Source organism: Pipistrellus kuhlii, unplaced genomic scaffold (genome assembly GCF_014108245.1).
Source record: "Pipistrellus kuhlii isolate mPipKuh1 unplaced genomic scaffold, mPipKuh1.p scaffold_m20_p_6, whole genome shotgun sequence".
Lineage (NCBI taxonomy): Eukaryota > Metazoa > Chordata > Mammalia > Chiroptera > Vespertilionidae > Pipistrellus > Pipistrellus kuhlii.
Window position 1 is genome coordinate 52991162 of NW_023425562.1, and position 20030 is coordinate 53011191.

General features: G+C 41.7%; 1 protein-coding gene across 10 annotated transcripts in view; it reads right to left on the bottom strand.

Annotated features, from left to right (window-relative positions):
* The window catches only part of RALY (RALY heterogeneous nuclear ribonucleoprotein), an 85848-nt gene that overhangs the window by 26182 nt on the left and 39636 nt on the right, over positions 1-20030 (bottom strand). Inside the window, exon 3 of one of the 10 annotated variants that reach the window (XM_036419782.2) lies at positions 16903-16909. The exons of the other annotated variants lie outside the window; for them this stretch is intronic. The gene's annotated coding sequence lies outside the window, so the exon portion shown is untranslated. The remainder of the gene's footprint in view (positions 1-16902; positions 16910-20030) is intronic. 10 annotated transcript variants of the gene reach the window in all.

Below are 20030 nucleotides of genomic sequence, written 5' to 3' on the forward strand. Positions count from 1 at the left end.
TCACATGCTTGTCTCTCCCCATTAGACTCTGAGCTCCTTGAAGGTAAATTATTTTATTAATCTTTGTAATCCCAGTCACCAACACTGCCCTGGTAACAGTAGATGCTCAGGGAATTTCAGCTAACTAATAAGGCAAAGAAGTCTAGGTGGACATTGTTTCAGTAAACGGTTTTTCAATGTGCCTGACACAGCAACTTCTTTTTCCCCCACCCCCCCAAACTAAGTTAATGAAATGTACTGTCTTAGAACAGTTCTTTTCTTATATTTTAAGTAATTCTTATTGAAAGTATTACATATGTCCCCTTTTTTCCCATGACCCTCTCCCACCTGCTCTCCCCCTGTGTCTCCTCCCCCCCCCCCCCCCCCCCGCTTGTCTGTGGCCATGGGTCACACATATATGCATACAATGTTCTTGGTTGATTACTTTCCACCCATCCTTCCCTGCCTTCCCTCAGAGATTCCACACTCTGTACCATGACTCCATAACATGGCAACTTCTTAAAAGTTGCTGTATAGGGTTTAAAAGATGAGCCCACATTCCTCACCCATCAATAGAACTGAATGACAGTCAAGACAATGATGAGAGAGAAAACAAATGAGCGACAGAGTGAGAAGCTGGTGTCTTCTTGTTCAGTGGACTACAGGGAACAGAGACTCAAAGAGGTTGAATCTGCAGCCCAGAAACTGCTGAATCTGGGCTTCCTGTGGTGAGTAAGATGTACCAGGTTCTTACCAAGAAGAGCGGGAGACAGATCCGGCCTCCCTCCCTGAATTATCAATGACTGAGATGAGCCCAACCACTGTGCCCCACCATCCTAGCTTAATGGGAAAAAAACACTAGATAAAAAGTTCAAAGACCTGAAGTTCATTCCTGAGAATATACTAATTATTCAACTGATTTATTTCTTAAGGATCTACTATGTCAGGCTTACACTGGACACCCGTAATACCAATGAACATATCACTAACTTGCTGTCAGACCTTGGACAAGACACCACACCTTCTCTCAGGCTTAGAGTCCTCACATGGCACATGGGAAATAAACTCTATGCTACAGGGTTGTATTGAGTATCAGGTGTGTTTTGAAGTCTGCTGTAGGGAGCATAGCCAGGCTCCCGAGCAGCTTCCCAGAAAGTTGGATTGGCCGAAACCGGTTTGGCTCAGCGGTAGAGCATTGGTCTGCGGACTGAAAGGTCCCGGGTTCAATTCCGGTCAAGGGCATGTATGTCGGTTGCGGGCACATCCCCGGTAGGGGGTGTGCAAGAGGCAGCTGGTTGATGTTTCTCTCTCATCGACGTTTCTATCTCTCTATATCTCTCCCTTCCTCTCTGTAAAAAATTAATAAAATATATTTAAAAAAAGAAAGAAAAAAAAAGAGAAAGTTGGATTGACTTTGGGCTCAGTCTTCTGTGGATTTATTTCAGTTGATTTCAACAAGAACATAATAAAGATGTTTTAGAGTATAAAAGAAAAAATGGGTTGGAATAAACTTTTAAAACACTAATACAGTATGTTCTATAGCAATTAAAGCAGTTCAATTTATTCAGTTGTAAATGTGAGAAAAAGTTATATGTGAATATGTTGTCAGCATTTGTATCAGTAAATGAAAAAAATAAAAATACTTCTGTATTCTTAAAAAAAAAGTCTACTGTACAACTTTGCAAATGTAATATTTTTACTAGAACTGAACTAGAAGGCTTAATAAAATGCAAAGGTAGCCCTCACCAAATACCAAGGACAACTCCCTCTCTTTCTGGATAGAAATCCAGTAGCCTATCCCTAACCATTGAATTCAGTGATGAAGATGCTGATGGAGAAGCAGAAGTTTAATATTCTTTTCAGACCCCTCTCAGGATCGTTTCCATAGTTGCTGCTTATCATTGGGAACTGCACTGTGGCACTGTGGGCTTCTTAGATGAGCCTGTGGTTGCAAGGTTGCAACTGAAACTTAGATATAGATAGATAGATAGATAGATAGATAGATAGATAGAGATACATAGATACATAGATATACATTATATATATAGATTTCAGAGAGAAAGTAGCCTAATTTTTAAGTTGATAATTTTGTATGGCCTGTGAATGATGTTATAAATATCCAAATAGCCCTCAGCAGAGTAAAGGTTTTGCTCAGTGGATAGAGCATCAGCCTGTGGATTGAAGGGTCCCAGGTTTAATTCCAGTCAAGGGCATGTATTATACCTCAGCTACAGGCTTGATTCCCAGGCTTGGCTGGGAGCGTGCAGAGGCAACCAATTGATGTGTGTCCCTCCCATTGATGTTTCTGTCCTTCCCTCTCCCTTCCACTCTCTCTAAAAACCAATAACAAAATATCCTCCAGTGAAGATTAATAACAACAACAACAAAATTAGCCAGTTACATTCGTCAAACATTTAATTAACTCATCCCTAACTCGTTGGCAGGACCAGACCAATGATTTCTTGGCCACAGCCCGCAGGCCGGATAGAGAACTTTTCTAGATATTGAGATAATTACATAAACCCTGCTCCTCCCATTGTTTGGAAACATTTGTTGGCCATTAAGCCTGTTTCCCCCCCCCCCCTCATTTTCCTATTTTCTGGGATAAACACATCAAAACAGAGAGCCTGACTCTCTAACAATGCTCTCTGATTAGTGGTTTGCAGAATGCTCTGTAATTTTATGATTTGCTGGCTAGAAATGGAAAAATAGTGGAGTGAAAATAATGCTGTGGCCCAAAAGAGACTGAGGCACTCTGAACGTGGTTCTACTGTAGACTGCCTCTATAAATTTGGTTCCAGACCTCAGGTGCCTCGTCCAGAAATGGAGAAACTGGACCAGATCCGTGTTGCATGAACTCTTCTGTGGAAGACCAGTGCTCAAGATGTTAGTGAGAGTTCTCAGAAAAGAGGCTCTAAGGTCGAAGACAGAAAAGCTGGCTCACTCCATTCACCCACCCCCTCCCCAAGTCACATGCACACTAAAGGCTCTAAGACATCAGCAATAAAGAAATGTACTCTGCATTATTTTGATCTGACTTTTTCTTGGGTTATTAATATCTATTCTGAGAAAGATACATTGGAATAGAGCTCTAGGGTCCTTATCAGATCAAACCCCTGTACTTAGCTAGTGTCTGGGGCACCCCTTCTTTCACTAATCCAGTTCTCTTAACCTACTATGGCACTTAAATGATACTCTGATTAATAGAAATTTATTATGTATAGTTCATTTTACTGTATTCAGAGTAGTAATTTTCAAAAACTCAGAATATAAGACATTTAAAACACTAAGGGGAAAACCTACAGTTACTGAGCTTCTAATGTTTAATCTATACTGTGCCAGTATTTTTCCTATATTATATCATTTGATCTTCAGACAACCATAAGAATATTGTTATCATCCTAACATAGAGAAGGAAACTGAGGGTTGGATAGGCTAAATAACTTGCTTAAGATTATGCAGCCAAAAAGTGTTGAGCACCAGATTTCAAACCTAGGACTATTAATCTCCCAAATCTTGGCTCTGCTTGGGGCTCTGCCACCATGATTAACCTTCCCTGATATCAAGTATCTGGTGGGAATAGTAATCCTCACATTGCTTCTCTCAGAGAGAAGCAAGATTCAAAGGCAACAACAAGTATGAAAGAGCTCTGTAACATATAAAGATGTAAATATGAAGGACAATTGAAACATTGTGCATATTTCCTTTCATAGTTTATAAGGTACTCGAGGTCTTGCAGGCTTCCCATCATGGAAGTCAATTGTCCTTATCCCAGACACCCCCCTCAAGCAGAGCTTCTTAAAGTTTTCCAGTTAGGATTTTGGATATAGAGGAAACATGTTGGTTTCTCGGGATCAGTATTGATTGCTCTTTAGGCTGTTTGTCAGAGTCATATTAAACAACCACTCTGCTTAAGAAGTCAGGAGTAAAAGCAGCAGAGTGGGCAGGAGCCTGGCAGAAGGCCTGTAGATAAGGAGAAGCCAGACTGGCTGTGGGGTGAGACTCCTTAATCGCATCTTGGAACATGCCTTGGACAGCAGGTCCTAGAAGCCTTTGTATGAAATCTATCCAGGTGGCCAACGAGAGAGAGAGATGATGTGGCGGGGAGCAGGGAGAGGTGGTGGAGGTGGGGGAGCAGGGTTGGCCAGCTTTGAATTGTTCTGGAATAAAAATAGATGAGTCTAGGGCTCTCAACTCATCCTCTAGTCTTGTCTGGGAGCACACCCTCATGATCACATTGCTGTGGCCATCTGCTCTCTCCAGCTTCTGGCAGACTGAGGCCAAAAACAACAGCAAGACATTCCTGGAACTGGGCCTTGGTTAGTAAATAACAAAAGTCCTTGCTCTTAAAGAAAGCACTGCACCAAAATGGTATGAGCCTAACCAAGCCTCTCTTGTATAGCAAAGTGTCTACTTCACGGGATATATGCAAGAATTGCGTGAAGTGAAATGAACCAACAGAACCTACATGACTTAGCAACTGTTTGGTGTCAGGAGCTCTGGATTCTGGCATGAATAATTCAGTGACTATGGGCAAATTACTCACCTCTGTGGATCTCAGTTTACCCATCTGTATAACAGGCTCCGTCTACCCCACAAATTGCTATGTATAGCCAATGAGGTGATGGTTGAGACAGTACTCTGTAAATGGCATGAGATGGAACAGCGGGAGCTGAAGGAGCACTGGGGCGCATGGTCCTAAAAGCTCAGAGCCCAGTCTATGGAAGACTTAAAATAAACTTCCTTTCTTTCTCCCTAGGCAACTCTTCTCACACTGGAGATGTTTTTTGCATTTCTAGTGAAGGGAGAAGGAAATTTGTTAGCCAAGTAGGGGAAAGCAAGATTGTCATCTGTCTTCTTTTCAAAGTTTGTTTGAACCACCGTACTGCAAAACACAGCTCAGGATTTGGAATTACAATCCTAACTTTTGTTAATCAAAAGCTATGAAACCATGAATAAGCCTCAACCTTTCTGACGCTTAGTTTCTGTAAATTGGGAAATTTCCTAAGTCTTAATATTATAGTTAAGATTCAATTAATTGATGATAGAAAAGTGTTTTGTAACCTACAAAATGCCACACAAATACGTCATTACAAAGCTGTCTTCCCATGAGCGAATGTGCTACATAGGACAGTAGTTATCACTGTTTGACAGGAGAAATCATCAAAGCCTTGAGAAAATAATGACAGTAACATTCAGTTCAACTCTGACTTCCTCCAGCAGAGGTAATTATTCCTTTGATTTATTATAGAATTTGTTTATTGGTGTGTTTGCCTCATTAAACTGACAGATCTGGGACAGGGAGCTACATATACCTTACACTGCCAATGCCCAGCATGGCACACTTAAAAGATCGTACATGCAGTAGGTCCTTGGGTTACTTTCGAGATTCAATCCTACAGCGAGATTTTTGCTGTAAGTTAGAACCCACCTACATAAGCACCTATATCACTCACATGTAGCACATACACGGCAGTAATGAAGTGAAACAGTAATAAAGAAAGAAAGAAAAAAAGGAAAGAAAGAAAGAAAGAAAGAAAGAAAGAAAGAAAGAAAGAAAGAAAGAAAGAAAGAAAACAATTCCTGACCTTTACTTGTGGTAAATAAATAATAAAAAACGTAAAGCACATATTGACATACATCAAAACGACAGAACTTTTTTTTTTTTTTTAATAAACAAATGGGAAATGGCGATGTAACCACGAAACAACGTCCTTCGAGTCCAACATAACTCGAGGACTGCCTGTAAATGTTACCTGAGTGATGACTAACACATCTAAACCCAGAACTCCTAATCTCAGGTCTAGGGTTCTTATATCCAGAGAAAGTGGACTAAACTGCATAGATTTGACTTATCTTTTCATCTCTTCCACAATTCCTCCACTCCAGCAACACTCAACTTTCCATTCCTGTAGAGTCTGGTTCTTTGTAGGCACTGGTCCCTCAGCCTTGAACACGGCTCATTGGCTGCTTTGCCAAGCTAATAATTCCTATTCACCCCTCAGGTCTTTCTAATCTCCCCTAATATTAGGGCTCCCTCTGTATCTGCTTTGTTCATCACAAAACCCTGGCATACAGCATGTGTCAAAATTACCTACTGGAAGCTGAATGAAATACTGGATCTAGAAATCCAAGGTGACGCAGGGGAAAATATTACTGGCCTGGCAGTCCGGAGGCCTGATTGATTATAATGTTTGCTCCACTACTATTGTGCTGGGTGATCTTTGCCAAGCCCCATTTGTTTGAACCATCCATAATGAGTTATCATCTATGAATGATCTCAAAAGATCATTTCAACATTGACAGTATATGAGACTTGGATTCATGCTAAGTTGTAGGGGAATTTCTGAAGCCAGCGGTGTGCTCCACAGTATGGGAAACCCAACATTCCCATCCCACAAGCAGCACAAGGCACACTGGACTCTTGTCAGCAGCCTCCCAGCCTGTTGGTTTACTTAATTCCTCTTGATGAACTGCCAAGAATAAATCGTAGGTGAGCAGCAGAGCATTTTAATGAGTCCAGAGTCTAATGAATCTTTTCCTTCCTGTGTCAATTAGAATTTCAAAGCTAGGATCCCCAAGGACCAATTTATTGGGAACAGAGAGAAGCCTTTTGTTCATTAGCTGCTGCCTGAGCTACCTGCCCTGGCCCTGTATGTCCGAAATGTAACAATCCTGCTTACTCAGATATTTCACCTGGTCAAATAGAGATGGCATGGGAGGTCAGATAGAAATACCCAACATTTCTGGGGCCTGAACTTAAGAAAAAGGAGGGTCCAGGGTATTTGGAGGCAGTGGGGTGGTCAGAGAATCAGAGCAGCAGAGGCTTTAATGCCACCTCCTAAAGATACTGGTCTCCAAAGAGATAATATGCCATTCACCATCTAAGTGTGACACCTACTTAACTAATATATTTTGAAGTCTCACAACCCCAAAAGTAGGTATCAATAGCACTTCTTTATAGACAGGGATGCCCCACTAGCCAGTTTGGCTCAATGGATAGAGTGTTGCCCTGTGGACTTAAGGGTCTCAAGTTGGATTCCAATTAAGGGCACGTATCTTGGTTACAGGCTCAATCCCCGGCCCTGGTTAGGCCACATATGGGAGGCAACCAATCGATGTGTTTCTCTCAGTCCAATGTGCCTCCCTTCCACTTTCTCAAAAAAAAAATCAATGGGAAAAAATGGTGAAGATTAATAAAAAGTAAAATAAAAAATATATATAGACAGAGAAACTGAGGCTCTGAAAGGTAAAGTAAGAATTAGCCTGCCCTAACTGGTTTTGAACAGTGGATAGAGTGTTGGCCTGCAGACTCAACAGTCCCATGTTCAATTCTGGTCAAGGGCATGTACCTTGGTTGCAGAAACACTCTCATCGATGTTTCTAACTCTCTATCCTTCTCCCTTCCTCTCTGTAAAAAATCAATAAAATATATTTTTTAAAAAGAATTAGCCTAAGGAGCACAATTAGTAATTTTGCATTGTTGGTCATCTATTCAGTGGAGTTTGCAATCCCTCTTATTCCCAGAACATAATCTAAGCAGACAACTCCCAGACCCATACCTCAGAAATCTTTTGCTTTGATTTGTGATGAGTTGCCAGTTCTTGATCTAAAGGCCCCCAGGCACCTAGTTCTTTGCCTCCTGTCCTGTCTTCTGAAAGTCACGCAGGGCCAGCCTGGGGGGCTGCCGCTCTGCCATCAACACAGGAACATTTTCCAAGCGAACAGGTAAGCAATTAAGGTTTCCAAATGGTTCTGGAATGGGATTTTAGGGCTCTTGTGGGAAAACACTTAAGAGTGAGGTCAAGAGGCTTGTCCAGCCCTAACCGGTTTGGCTCAGTGGATAGAGCGTCGGCCTGCGAACTGAAAGGTCCCAGGTTCGATTCCGGTCAAGGGCATGTACCTTGGTTGCAGGCACATCCCCAGTGGGGTGTGTGCAGGAGCCAACTGATCGATGTTTCTCTCTCATCGATGTTTCTAACTCTCTATCCCTCTCCCTTCCTCTCTGTAAAAATAAATAAATAAATAAAAATCAATAAAATATATATTTTTTTAAAAAAAAGGCTTGTCCAAATTTACATAGCTTGAAAATAGCAACAACTGGAACATAGGTACGTACTGAATCCTAATCTCACATCTATCTACATAACTTTTTATTTTGGGGTAATTGTAGGTTCACATGTAGTAATAAGCACTTTTTTTTTTTTTTTTTTTTTTTTTTAAATATATTTTATTGATTTTTTACAGAGAGGAAGGGAGAGAGATAGAGAGCTAGAAACGTCGATGAGAGAGATGAGAGAGAAACATCGACCAGCTGCCTCTTGCACACCCCCTACCGGGGATGTGCCCGCAACCAACGTACATGCCCCTGACCGGAATCGAACCTGGGACCTTCCAGTCCGCAGACCGACGCTCTACCACTGAGCCAAACCGGTTTCGGCAATAAGCACTTTTTTAAAGTACTTGGTACGTCACCTAGCACACAGATACCCACTCAATAAATGTTACCTATTAGATAGTTAGGAAAAGGAGAGAGGGCAGTTCAAGAGGGACCTTAAGGAAGAGTAAGTTTCTCTTTATAAGATGCCTGAGGTGTGTACATATGATACCTTAAAAAACCTTCCCAATGACCCATCAAGCAGGTATTAACATTCCATTTCACAGATGAGAAAACTGCTCTCAGGTCAAGTTACTTGTCCAAGATTACTCTGTCCAGTGTGTGCCAAAAGTGGGGTTCAAATCCAGGTACAATTAAACCTTGTTTCTGGACCAATGACAATTCAGTTCTCAACCAAAGTTGTTCACAGAAAATGTCTCCATAATTGAACCAACTTCAGCTTTCAACGTAACAACCCTTTCATGCTGATACCTCAGCATGACAAAAAGCATCTCTCAAAAACAAACAAAACACACATGCGCGCGTGCACGCGTGCGCGCACACACACACACAACAAACAAACAAAAAAACAAAAAAAACAAAACAAAGCAGAGACTACTTTTGTTGCTGATGAAATCAAGGATTAGCACAATTTTAAAAAGAGTGCTAATGTTGCTAAGTTTGTGAAAGAAGCAAAGATCACAGGTAATTGAAGAGGTAGGAAAACTGTTGTTGATTTGGGTAAACAAAAAGCAGTTAGCCAGTGACAGCATTTCAGAGACAGTGATATATGAACACGCAAAGATGCTGCATAATGACCTGAAAGATACCCCTGGAATGAATCCTGGAAGTGATTCCTTTAAGGTCAGTAAGGGGTGGTTTGATAAGCTTAAGAAAAGTGTTTGTTTATAGATTAAACAGTACATTAGACATGTACTGTACAGAAAGGTTAAAACGGAATCATTTGGGGGTCTGGATTGGATTAATTCAATTTACATTCTTTCTAATAGAAAAAGATTCAATTTTCAAATAAAACACTTCCACAGAGTGTTGATTTTCCACAGAGTGAAAGGGAGAGGGATAGTAAGCTAGAAACATCGATGAGAGAGAAACATTGACCAGCTGCCAAATGCCTCCTGCACACTCCCTACCGGGGATGTGCCCGCAACCAATGTACATGCCCTTGACCGGAATTGAACCTGAGACCTTTCAGTTCGCAGGCCAACGCTCTATCCACTGAGCCAAACCGGTTTCGGCTAAAACACTTCTTGAACAGCCTTCAAGAACCAATTAAGTTCAAGAACTGGCCTAGATGGTTTGCTCAGTGGGTAGAGCATAGACCTGTGGACTGAAGGATCCCGGGAAGGATTCCAAGCAAGGGCTGTGGGCTCTGTCATCAGTAGGGGACATGCAGGAGACAGTCGATCAATGATTATCTCTCATCAATGTTTCTATCTCTCTCTCTCCCTCTCTGAAATAAAAATATATTAAAATAAAACAAAACAGAACCAAGTTCCCGCTGTATATCCTTTCTACATTGCTTCTCTAGAGAAGCTGGGGCTGAGTTCAAAGACAAGCCTGGATATAGACTGGAGGTTAAGAACAAGTTGCCAGTTCAAGTATGAGGAGGACAGCATGAACAAGAGTGAGCAATTTACAGACATGTTGCCTTTGCAAAGAGTAGTTTAAAGATCCTGGACAGAATAAAACAGTAAATTCACATGACAAAATCCAAATAAAATGCTAATGTAAGGGCAGGGGAAAGAGGGCCACTGATTGTGAGCTCAGTTTATGGATCAAAACTTGACTCCCTTTAGCTGGACATTAAAGATAGTAGTAGCATGAATAAAATGAAGAGCCAGAGAATAGGAGACAAAAAAAAAATCAAGTTCTGCACTGATTAGATAAGTGGCCTTGGGCAAGTCACTTGTCCTTCCGGGTTTTTTTTATATTGGGGGCTGAACTAAAAGACCTTCAAAAACTTCTGTAGCTTCGACCTTCCAGAAACCACTCTATTACCAGGTCGTGTGTACAAATTTGAGTGTGAGAAATGCTAATGTTGTCATTAAGCACAGAAGCCTGGGAAAACAAAACTCAACTTCTGTGCTGTGTGATAGAAGTCCTGGGCACAGGGGAAGGGAAAGATCACTGAGAGAGGAAGAGGAAATTGAAGAAATTAAATGGGGCTCAAGTTAATCTTGGGTAAAAGCCAGAAGACATCAGGGAGGTAAAGGAAGAGAGGCTGAAGCAAGATGGTATCAGTCCTGACCTTGCCACAAACTTGCTATGTAGCCGGGGGTGGGTATCCTCACCCTCATTTTCTCACGGGGCCCAAAGGAACTCAAGGGCCCTGTAAGTTCTGGCCTCAGCTGCCCCCTCTCCAACCTTACCTCCTGCTTCTTTCCCCCTCAGGGTACTGCTCCAGACTTCAAGGTTTTTGTGTCTCCCCCCTCCCACCAACCCCCTACAAACACACTCTTGCCTTAGGGCTTTTCGCCTGCTCTTCTCACAGCTGGAAATAATCTTCCTCCTCCTGACCACTTTTTAACCCTTTATCCCTGCTTATTTTTCATTGCAACACCTATGGAATGACATAATAAACGATATAACTGATTTACTCATTTTCTGACTCCCACTACAAGAAGTTCCATAAAGGCAGTCTGCTTTGTTCATCACTTTAACGCAGCTCCAAGAGTGATAGCAGGCATTTGTTGAATGGTCCCTAAGATCACTTCCAATTCTAATGCTGTGATTTGGGGACTTGTGGAACTGAGAAGTTCAAGCCCAGGTGAGCATAGGTTAAACCTGTTCTTTTGGCTCCAATTTTTGATATTTGCTTTGCTTCAGTGATCTTCTAAAATGATCTCCAAATGTAACACATACATCCTAACACACATGCACAAATAGACAAATACATATCACTTAATTCAAGAATCATTATCTCATGTTATGTGTGAAGCACAATATATATCACTAATTCCTTAAAAGCCTGGAATGTTAGGCCTAACAGTTTAGCCCTAACTTCCTTTGATAAACTTTCATCCTAATCACACTCAATTCCTGAAATCTTATACTCTTGCCACACTGAACTGTTTACCTTTCTCTAAGACACACGTGCAAGCTTCTGTGCCTTTGTCCTCACTGGGTCTCTTTGCTTGGAATACAGATTACCCTTCACGATTGCCAAATAAATACCTCATCTTTGAAGTTTAACTCAAATACCACCTCTTCTGTGAAGCCTTCCTTGATCTCCCAGGAAGTTAGTGTCCCCCTCTTCTCCACGTTCCCAAAACACTACACGTTTCCATAATACTGACCACCACTGTCATCTACTTATTTCACCTGCCTGTCTTCCTTGATCAACATGGCTTCAAAGACCATGACTGTGTGTTTACCTTCTCCTTACTCCTAAGTACCTACCCATGGTGTGTGGCACAAATGTTTATCAAACTGGAATGTTTATCAGTTAAGAATGCTTCCTAATCTTCATTGGCAGATTTGATCAGGTTGTTAGATCTCCCTTCATATTATCCAAAACAGTTGGTTTCCCTAATATTTTTATCCAATAATATGAACTCTTATGGAACTGAAAACCTGAGGAAGAAGGGGAGGAGAGGCTGGAAAGAATGAAGAGAAATAGTCTTTGCAGAGACTTAAAAGCCATGCAAAGGGGATTGGATTTATTCTAGAAGTTTTATGAGCAGGGAAGTGGTAGGAATAAGATCTGTATCTTAAAACCTATGGAGAGAGAAAGGAAGTTATATTTTAGGAACACAGACTGGAGATGGGGAGATGAATTAGTTGACAATTAAAATAGTCCAAGAGAGAGATGATTAAGATCTGGCCTGGGGTAATAACAGTAGGGATGAGAGAGGCAGAATGTTTGGAGATAAAACCATATAATGAAAAAGCAGTACCTACTTTACCTGAGTAGAACTCTGTGCTCAAAACAAAAACAAACTTCCTCCACAAGTAACTATGAAACCACTTTTCATCCAAGACGATCCTGAAAATAACTAGAGGCAGGATAAAAACACCTCTTAGACCTGAGAAGAAGCAAGTCTGGGATTTACAAAAGCCAAACTTCAGGCCAGTGAGCAGAGCTGCAGGAGAGCTCAAAATCTTGCTGATGGCTGCTACCTGCAGAAGTTTTAGCAAAGAAGTTGGGACTCTACAACTGAGCAAAAAGGTAATTTCCTGGGCTGGGCCTGTTCTAGCTCTTTAACATAATAGGCTCTGATCACTTTCAATAGGACATGTTAAAGAAAAGTACCCAATCCTAACTGGTTTGGCTCAGTGGATAGAGCATAGGCCTTTGAACTCAAGGGTCCCAGGTTCAATTCTGGTCAAGGTCATGTATCTTGGTTGCAGGCACATCCCCAGTAGGGGGTCTGCAGGAGGCAGCTGATTGATGTTTCTCTCTCATGGGTATTTCTATTGAATAACTTTCTATCTCTCCTCTCTCTTCCCTCTGTAAAAAATCAATAAAAAAATATTAAATAAATAAAAGTATACAAAACTTGGAAGGAAGGCTAAAAATTATTGTGTGATCTTTTAAAGTCATGTTAGAACATTTTAAAATATGTACCTAAGAGTCATCTGACACAACTGGGGTATGGAAGTTTGTTTGACTTATACTGTTCACAAATGGTTAAAGACCAAGTGTTTAAAAACTGTAAAGTTAGAGGTTAATGTGTAGAAAACTGAGATGGTGCACTTTTTTTAAAGCAGAGAGGATAACACCAAAGGTTCATTTCATTAGGACATTAATCAATGTTAGGTCTAATTTAGCAATTTAATTTCAGCAATCCTTTTTCCACCAACAACATAAATCTAGTCTCTCGGCTATTCTCTTTCTGCTGTTTCCCACATTAATGAATTAAACAAAACTTGAAACATGCTCACCATTGTATAAGAATTACTCCCATCCATAGGCTTGCCTACTTCACATGAACCAGATGCCAGGAGGCAAGAGAAGCCTGACAGCCAAGCACAGGATGTTAGTGAAATGGAACAGGTGGTCACTTATGAACAGGGCATCAGACTAAGAGTCCGAAGACCTACCACTAATTCACTGTATAACCGTAGACATTTTTTACTGCCCCCCTTGCTGGATCTCAATTTCACAGTCATAACGTGGGAAAATTGGTCTGCGTCAGTTGGTGAGGGTCCTGGGAACGCGGGGTTTAAGGCAGGGGCTATTTTTGGTGAGGGTAAGGGGAAAGCTGAACAGGTTCTAACATCACAGCACTTCCCTACCCCACTTTAAACAGAGCAGCTGTTTGTTTGGTTGGTTAATCCTCACACCAGGATACTTTCTCTGTTGCTTTTTGGAGTGGAAGGGAGGGAGGGAGAGAAACAGAGAAACATCGATGTGATTGTCCCCAAGTCCTCCCTGCCTGCCATGTACGTCACATTCAGCAGTCTTATTATTTGCCCTTTTCCTCTTGATGGAAGTAACCGACCAGGTATTAAACCAGCAACTTAGGTATGTGCCTTGACCAGTATCAAACCCTCAACTTTTTGATGTGTGGGACAATGCTCCAACTGACCAAGCCACCCCTCCATGGCAGAGAGCTCTAGGTGTGTGTGTGTGTGGTTTTTTTGTTTTTTGTTTTTTTTGTTTTATTGATGTCAGAGAGAAGGGAGAGGGAAATAGAAACATCAAGGATGAGAGCAGTGCGGCTCAGTGGTTGAGCATTAGCCTAGGAACCAAGAGGTCACGGTTCCATTCCAGGTCAGGGCACTTGCCTAAGTTGTGGCTCAATCCCCAGTAGGGGCATGCAGGAAGGCAGCTGATCTGTGATTCTCTCTCATCATTGATGCTTCTCTCTCTGTCCCCCTCTGCCTTCCTTATTTATTTTTTAACTAAGGGAGATAATAAATTTAAAGTACCTATTACAATACCTGCACATGGTAGGTGGGCATTCAATAAAGGTTACTTCCATCAAGAGGGAAGAGGCAAACTGCACGACTACTAAATGTGACTCACATGACAGGTAGGGAGGACGTGGGGACAAAGCCCAGCCAGCTGCCGATCAGAACTACGAGTGGCTCAGAATGGAAATGGGCTGATTTGGAGAGTCTGTTGTGCTCTTCTAAGAGCATCTGGATCCTGTTCCAGCCAAAGCAAATCAAACAGGAGTGCTTATGGAGCACTTGTTTCTAAAACAAGTTCGGGCTGTGTTACTGACACACACCACAGGGGAATTGGGAAGGCTGTTGGCAGCGATGTTAAGAAAGCTGACATGCTTTCAGTTCCTATCTTTGCTAATACATTTGTGTGGGCACAACTGACCTTGGCTCCAGAGGAGAAGAAAACCCTGGACTAAGACACAATAAAACCTAAGTTTTGGTCTGAGCTTGACCCTGAGCAGATTACTTCACCTCTCCGGTGTTTTGTGTGTGTGTGTGTGTGTGTGTGTGTGTGTGTGTGTGTTTCTTCCTTCCTCCACATAATAATTCTCTATGTGCCTGCTCTATGATCAATATCCTAATTTTCAGATGATGATACTATAACTCAGAGAGATTAAGTTAGTACTGGCAGAAATTTGAATTCAAGGTCTGCTGTCAAAGCCTGTAGTCTTTCTACTCTGCTGCATAAATAAGTGGATTGAACCAGGTGGACCAAGGTATTTCTCGACTTGAAAACTTACGATCTTTGTGGCCTGAAATTGTGGTTTCAGAGCATTCTAAATACTCCAGGGCTAGATAAAGCCTGGCTGGTTAAGGAACCTTTCTCATATGAACGATACACTCAACATCAGCAAAAACTAGGTACAAACAATTTAAGAGCCTGAAGAGAGTGGACAGTGACATTTTAGAAAACCCTGAAGAGGCCCTTGGAGAATATGTCACCTGATGGAGACTATATTATAGAAGAAGATAAGGAGGCTGCAGAAAGAGAAACAGCTTGACTGGGAACACCCAGAAAGTGGGAAATGGAGCACAAACAAGGTTCTATGCTTCATGGTCTCTTTGGTCCCTTGAGCGTGGCTCTCCCACAAAATACCATGTGTGGACACGCATGTACAGTGTGATTGGAACTTCGTGGCCCATGCTCAGAAGTCCATTTTTGGCTTTCAAAAGAAATTTCAATCGTTGTACTGTTGATATTTGGCTCTGTTGACTAATGAGTTTGCCAACCACTGGCCTAGGCTATTCTCATCTTCTCTTTGATATTTCTTTTCCAAGTGCTGGGTGACAGGCATTCATTGCTCCAGCAGCAGACTCCCAGACACTTCCAACACCTTCTCTTTGTAGATAAGGGCTCTTTCTTTTTAACTGTCCCTGGTGTGGTCTCAGCAGGACTGAGGCTAAGGCTTCTCCTTTGGCCTCTACTTGACTTTTTTCCCCCCCCTTTTAATTCTTTGATGCCTTTGAACCACAGACCAATATGCCTTTAATATATTTTTATTGATTTCAGAGAGGAAGGAAGAGGGAGAGAGAGAGAGAAACATCAATGATGAGAGAGAATCATTGATTGACTGCCTACTGCACACACTCCCTCCCCACACTGGGGATCGAGCCACAGCCTGGGCATGTGCTCTTGGCCAGAATCAAACCTGGGGCCCTTCAGCATTCAGGCCAATGCTCCACCCACTGAGCTAAACCAGCCAGGGCCCAATATGCCTTTAAAGGCACAGAACTGGAAGGGACATCAGCAATTATAGATCAACTTTTTACCTCATTCCCTTTTTTTAGAGCTGAGGAAACTGGCCTAAAGATATTAAATGCTTTCCCAAAGTTGAGTTAGTAGAACAGGGTTAAAAGCCTGAATTGTAATATGTTCTACTACAATCTGTCAATGAACACATGGTATCAGAATTTCCTTCAATGACCTGATTCAACAACAAGCCAGGCCAGGCATTTTTTCATCAACTCCTATTAGAATCACAATAACCACATAGCAAAAAAATAAAAAATAAAAAAAATAACTACATAGGCATTATTGTCCCCATTGTGCAGATGAGAAAACTATAGCTCAGAGGGATTAGTCACACAGGAAATAAATGCCAGAGCAAAAACTCAAACCTTTGGCTCAAGGCCTCCTCTCTTTCCCCAGTATCATATGGCCTAAGGTTTTTTTTATTTTTTTATTTTTTTTAAAGTGATAGTGTTTTCCTTTTAATATTTTATTGATTTTGTACAGAGAGGAAGGGAGAGAGATAGAGAGTTAGAAACATCGATGAGAGAGAATCATGGATCAGCTGCCTCTTGCACACCCCCCACTGGGGATGTGCCGCAACCAAGGTACATGCCCTTGACCGGAATCGAACCCGGGACCTTTCAGTCCGCAGGCCAACGCTCTATCCACTGAGCCAAACCGGTCCCGGCTGACCTATGCACTTATTATCATAACTCTTTTTTTATTTTATTTTATTGATTTTTTACAGAGAGGAAGGGAGAGAGATAGAGAGCTAGAAACGTCGATGAGAGAGAGACATCACCAGCTGCCTCTTGCACACCCCCTACCGGGGATGTGCCCACAACCAATGTGCATGCCCTTGACCGGAATCGAACCTGGGACCTTTCAGTCCGCAGACCGAAGCTCTATCATGGAGCCAAACCGGTTTCGGCTATTATCATAACTCTTGACTAATATGCAAATTGGGAAAATGGAGAGGGGGATGAGGATAAGGGAGGTGAGTGGAGACTCAGATAATACAAAATGACAGATAATTCAAAAGAAGCAATTTTTGCTTTTGTGTTAACATGGTATTCTGTAGGATAGTTTTACTTTTCTACATTTGCCCATCATAAAATCATAAGTCTTGTTTATTCGTGTCCTACTCTTCTCTGGGTTCTAACACTTTAGGCTCAGGACTCTGCTTCTCTGCCACAGACAACACTCTCAGAACTGCCCTCTGATTGCTGACCTATAGGACCTATCAGTACCTCTTCTCTCTGGCCTGATGCTCCAGCAGGACAGAAAAATCCTCTTCAGTTTTAATAAAAACTGGGAAAGGAAGGAGGGAGACACAGGGCCAAGGGGGCCCAGAGCCCTTTGCACAACATTCCTTCCCCACAAGTGAGCTGGGCTTTATTGCTTTTCTGTGACAGCAACCTTCAAGAAAGCCAGCTGAGAAACAAAGTAATAAAATGTGGGCAAAATTCCTGGGTGAGGAGAGAACCAGGACAGCTGTTTCTTATATGAGCTACTCTGTCAGATTTTCTCAAATGAATTCTCTTGGGGCCATAGGAAGAATACACTAGCAGGCAATGAACCTCCTGCCTTATTAAGCTACAAGGTCCACTTTGGGCAGACATTCATCCCCACTCGAAGGATGAGGCACTGCTACTATGACTCCCAGACCTTCTGACTCTGTCCAGGTCCCTGTCATGATGGTTACTAACATTAATAGTCCTTTAGATTTATATACAGCAGTTATTTGAAATGTGCCTTATACAGTAAGCTGGGTAAAAGCTGCTCATTGTTTATAGATAAGAAAACTAAAGGCCACAAATATGTGCCCAGTAAGCTCAGGCATTACTCAGAGCTCTTGCTACTTCAATGTTACTCTATGAGATCTATACGTAAGACTTATTTCTCTCCCCCTCGCCCCCCCGCCCAAATATTCCCAAGTGGCCTTTATTTTACAAAAATACTGCCAAATGCTACTTGTACTACATACTATTTAAATGGGGGGGGGGGGGGCAAATTCACAAATTATGTACCTTATAAAGTTATTTCTTCTACTTTGAGGCTCTACACATCAGATAGCATCAGTTCCCAAGACTGAATCAGTGAACTCTAAACTCTCTTACATTAATCTTCCACATTAGGTGGGGTATACATACACCAAAGGAGCTTCTCAGTCATGTCACCTGCCGAGGCAGAGGCTTAGATTTTCTATGCTCTTGTGTGGTTTCCCCCGTCCATTCTTAATCCATCAGCTAGTCTCTGAAAACCACAGTGGTAGCGCCCATATATATATATGCGCGCTACCACTGTGAATACAGAAACCACTAAGCCTTATGTCTTTAATGGAATCATATTCTCCTTTGAATCTTAGTCATTAATAGGCGACAGAAGTGTTCTGCAAGGCCTCCAAAACCATCTTGAAGCCTCTGAAGTGGGCAGCTGTCTCCTCCAGCCATGTACCAGGCAAAACCTCCTCCGAAGCCTGGCTCTCCATGTGTCAGCTGCCTTGCTGCTGCACTGCTTCGTCTCAGGCCTGCCCAGAGCTGACAGGCAGGCAGGATCCCGGCTGCTCAGCACTACGGGTTGAGCCCTAGCCCACTCCTTGTTGGTAAGGCATACGCTACAGACCACTGTCTTCCCCACTGTTGCTGTCCAACACCATATAAAAATAAAAAGGATTTACACTATGATCAAGTGGAATTTATTCTAGGAATATAAGGTTGCTTTAATATATATTAAAAAAAAAATCAATGTATTGTCATGTTAGTACAATAAAGGACAAAAACCACACAAGAAAATCCAACATCCATACATAATAAAACCTCTCCATAAACTAGAAATAGAAGGGAACTTAGCCTGATAAAAAATGATATACAAAATACTTACAGCCAACACCATACTTAATGGGGAAAGACTGCATACTTCTCTCTGAAGTTGGAGAAGTGTCTGTTTTCACCAATTATATCCAACATTGTACTGGAGGTCCTAGCTGGTCCAATCAGCAGAGGGATTTTTTTGTTTGTTTGTTTTTAATGGACATTAGAGTATGTCATTTTACTTAAAACTCTCCAGTGACTTCCTATTTCACTCAATATAAAACCCTACATGATCTGGGTCCCTGTATAACCTTGTGACTTCTCCATAATCCACTCATATCTACACCCTTGCTGACTTCATCTCTAGCCACACTGACTTTTATCAAATACAATAAGCATACTCCTATTTCAGGACCTCTGAACTTGTTGCCTAAAATGTTATCCCCAAGATATACAGTATGCACAGCTTACTACTTCAGTTACTGCATATTTTTGCACAGATTTTATTTTCTCACAGAAGCCTTTCATCACATGGTCCCTATCCCCTTACCCAGCTTTATATTTCATCATAGTATTCATTTATCTAGTTTCCTTCACAAGAATGTAAACTACCAGAGAGAAGAATATTTTCTTCACTGCTGTATTTCAAACACTTAAAACTATGCCTGGCACATGGTGGAAATTCAATAAATACTCACTGACTGAATGAATGTCTTTCAAAAGAAAATGTTATATAGGAGAAGGAACAAAAGAAAGGGGAAAGAGCAACTAGCCCAAGAGGCTGGGAAGGACCAGGGTTTTGGATCACAGGGAATGAGCAAACATGGGACAGCAGAACAACGTGGTTCTCTGAAGCCAGAGTCTTCTGGATTCTAAGCTTATCTCTCCCAAGAACTGTCTATTGTGTCCCTCTCTAAGTCTCAGTAATTTATAAAACGAGAACATCACCACCTAACTCCTAAGTTGCTATGGAAATGAAATAAATTTATATATAGTACATAATAGATATTATAATTAACATTTTCTGATACCTCTTGCCTTCAAGAGCAACCTAAAATTACCTTAAAAATTACCACTTACTGAAGCACAGGTATGTCCGCAGGGCTGCTGCCCCTAAATTAAATGGCCTCCGTACTCATTTCAGCTTCTTTCTTATCATTCTTCTTTCACCTCCTCCCTTACTGTTGGTTCTCAGCTTTCACCACTAGCTACT